The sequence below is a fragment of the Haematobia irritans genome, chromosome 4 (genome assembly GCF_050003625.1).
Source record: "Haematobia irritans isolate KBUSLIRL chromosome 4, ASM5000362v1, whole genome shotgun sequence".
Lineage (NCBI taxonomy): Eukaryota > Metazoa > Arthropoda > Insecta > Diptera > Muscidae > Haematobia > Haematobia irritans.
Window position 1 is genome coordinate 85,151,857 of NC_134400.1, and position 4,175 is coordinate 85,156,031.

A 4,175-nucleotide genomic window follows, 5' to 3' on the forward strand; every position below is an offset into this window, starting at 1 on the left:
ACATGTATGGAACTAGCACCGTCATTGCAACATTTGGTGTGACGTAGGCAAATTTCCCATCTTCTTATCTCTGTTGTTTTTGGTTTTGTCTTAAATGTATCCTTATTTAAATTCTCCGCTTCTATGGCTCGGAATCAATAACAAAACCATTAGTGTAAAGGCAAAATCTTTGGAACCGGGCATGTTTTTTTTTCAGTGCATCTTAAGCTCAATAACAAGGGACCTCCATTGCGGTGAAACCACTTATAGAAGCCCTGAAACACTCAGAAATGTCACTAGCATTACTGTGAGAGGACTATCCACTGTTGAAAAACGACGATGTTTGGTCGAAATTGGGTTTGAACCCACGACCCTGTGTGTCCAAGTACTATGGAGTGACTATAAGTCACTGGTATTAGTAAAATGAGAAATGCTGATAACTTGTTAATATTTTATATATTATAAAGTTATAAGATATATAATGTAGTAAGATTTTCTTGACATAAACCGCTTGTTACGTTGTCAGACAAAAAATTAGAACTCTCTTTTCACTATATCGTCTCCTTGCAGATGTGCGTTAAATTTTCATAATGAAAAACAGCATTTGCGTCATGGGGACATTTCCTACTTATACGTCCAATTTCTGGAAAACAGGCCAAAGGTGCTATGTAAGGTCAGCACTCAACGCAGAGATCAAAAAATTAAAAATCTGTTCTCAGCTGTATAATAACCTTCTATTTGGGAGGGGTGCCCCACCAAATTTTTGATAAATTAAAAACTATATATTAGGCCAATCCAAAAACTAAAGCCGAAATTACATCGACGTAAACCTCATGTCATTATGTTGGCAGAGATACCTACACCCAGAAAAGGTATATTGTCATCTCAACCATCTTTCAAGGGCAACTGTTATTTTTATACGGTGAACATGTAACATATTTGTAGCAAACATGTTATTTTCTCAAAAATTGTGTATCTGATGTTGGCAAGCGTGTATATGTTCGCCGAGAAAACAAAATATTTGCGACAAAAATGTTCCATGGTCACCGTACAAAAATAACATTTTGCTTTCGAAACATATTTAGAGTGATCATATTCATTCTCTGCGTGTAGCGTTTCAGCTTAGCTATGTCTTAATATTTATAGTCTTTGAACTACTTATTAAGCCATCTGAAATGTTGCAATGGAAAGACAACCCTGTGATTCATATAGCCAGTTAAGATGTTTGTACTATACCGGCAACATTTTTCCAAAACACAACAACTATTAATTGGAGCAATGAACTAATTTCCATTGTAATCTTTCGACGACATACTTCACGCCAAGTGTTTCCATGCAATGAACCACCCATCAATCCATTATTACTTTCCCACGCATTCTTTTCATATTTTGTCGCTTTTTTTGATGAAAACATTTGTTTAAATTCACTTCAGTATTTATTTGCCCACATTGAAAAGAGAAGTGTCTAGTGGCGATATCGGAGCCGGTTAGTATTGGCCATGGATTCTTATCTCCAGTTCATATGCGATTACATGACAGCAGTTCACATTAGGGGTGTGTATGTGACATAAGAAATTGCAGAAACCTTGAGTCATACGTGAGTACATCTGAAAACGAATCACATTTTTATACCCTCCACCATAGGATGGGGGTATATTAACTTTGTCATTCCGTTTGTAACACATCGAAATATTGTTCTAAGACCCCATAAAGTATATATATTCTGGGTCGTGGTGAAATTCTGAGTCGATCTGAGCATGTCCGTCCGTCCGTCTGTTGAAATCACGCTAACTTCCGAACGAAACAAGCTATCGACTTGAAACTTGGCACAAGTAGTTGTTATTGATGTAGGTCGGATGGTATTGCAAATGGGCTATATCGGTTCACTTTTACGTATGGCCCCCATATAAACGGACCGCCAAATTTGGCTTGCGATTGCTCTAAGAGAAACAAATTTCATCCGATCCGGCTGAAATTTGGTACATGGTGTTAGTATATGGTCTCTAACACCCATGCAAAAATTGGTCCATATCTGTCCATAATTACATATAGCCCCCATATAAATCGATCCCCCGATTTGGGTTGCGGGGCCTCTAAGAGAAGCAAATTACATCCGATCCGGCTGAAATTTGGTACATTGTGTCAGTATATGGTCTCTAACAACCATGCAAAAATTGGTACACATCGGTCCATAATTATATATAGCCCCCATATAAACCGATCCCCAGATTTGACCTCCGGAGCCTCTTAGAGGAGCAAAAGTCATCCAATGCGATTGAAATTTGGTACGTGGTGTTAGTATATTGTCTCTAACAACCATGCCAAAATTGGTCCATATCGGTCCATAACTATATATAGCCCCCCATATAAACCGATCCCCAGATTTGGCTTGCGGAGCCTCTTAGAGGAGCAAAATTCATCCGATCCGGTTGAAATTTGGTACGTGGTGTTAGTATATGGTCTCTAACAACCATGTAAGAATTGGTCCATATCGGTCTATAATTATATATAGCCCCCATATAAATCGATCCCCAGATTTGTCCTCCGGAGCCTCTTGGAGGAGCAAAATTCATCCGATGCGGTTGAAATCTGAACATGGTGTTAGAATGTGTTCTCTAACAAACACGCAAGTATTGGTCCATATTTGTTAAAATTTTATTTCTACTGAAAATTTTGTCAAAATTTTATTTCTAAAGCAAATTTTGTCAAAATTTTATTTCTAAAGCAAATTTTGTCAAAATTTTATTTCTATAGAAAATTTTGTGAAAATTTTATTTCTAAAGCAAATTTTGTCAAAATTTTATTTCTATAGTAAATTTTTTCCAAATTTTATTTTATTTCTATAGAAACTCTAAACTTAATTATATACGTATTTAATCGGTCTTTTTATACCCACCACCATAAAATGGTGACGGGGGTATAATAAGTTTGTCATTCCGTTTGTAACACATCGAAATATCGATTTCCGACTATATAAAGTATATATATTCTTGATCAGGGAGAAATTCTAAGACGATATAAGCATGTCCGTCTGTCCGTCTGTCTGTCTGTCTGTCTGTCTGTTGTAATCACGCTACAGCCTTCAATAATGGCGCTATCGTCCCCAAATTTGGCACAGATTAGTTTTTTGTTTGCAGCCAGGTCAAGTTCGAAGATGGGCTATATCGGTCCAAGTTTTGATATAGTCCCCATATAAATCGACCTCCCGATTTGGGGTCTTGGGCCTATAAAAACCGTAGTTTTTATCAGATTTGCCTGAAATTGGAAATCCAGAGGTATTTTGGGACCATAAAGAGGTGTGTCGAAAATGGTCCGTATCGGTCCATGTTTTGGTATAGCCCCCATATAGACCGATCTCCCGATTTTGCTTCTTAGGCGACTAGAAACAGTATTTTCTATCCGATTTGTCTGAAATTGAAAATCTAGAGGTATTTTGGGACCATAAGGAGGTGTGACGAAAATCGTTCGTATCGGTCCATGTTTTGATATAGCCCCCATATAGACCGATCTCCCGATTTTGCTTCTTGGGCGTCTAGAAACTATATTTACCATCCGATTTGCCTGAAATTGGAAATCTAGAGGTATTGTGGGACTATAAAGAGGTGTGTCGAAAATGGTCCGTATCGGTCCATGTTTTGGTATATCCCCCATATAGACCGATCTCCCGATTTTGCTTCTTGCGCGTCTAGAAACAGTATTTTCTATCCGATTTGTATGAAATTGAAAATCTAGAGGTATTTTGGGACCATAAAGAGGTGAGTCGAAAATGTTCCGTATCGGTCCATGTTTTGATATAGCCCCCATATAGACCGATCTCCCGATTTGGAGTCTTGGGCCTATAAAAACCGTAGTTTTTATCCAATTTGCCTGAAATTGGAAATATAGAGGTATTTGAGGACCATAAAAAAGTGTGCCGAATATAGTGCCCATCGGTCCATGTTTTGGTATAGCCCCCATATAGACCGATATCCCGATTTTGCTTCTAGAAACTATATTTACAATATGATTTGCCTGAAATTGGAAATCTAGAGGTATTTGAGGACCATAAAAAGGTGTGCCGAAAATGGTGCTCATCGGTCCATGTTTTGATATAGGCCCCATAGAGACTGATCTCCCGATTTTTCTTCTTGGGCTTCTAGAAACTATATTTTCTATCCGATTTTCCTGAAATTGAAAATCTAGAGTTCTTTTGGGAC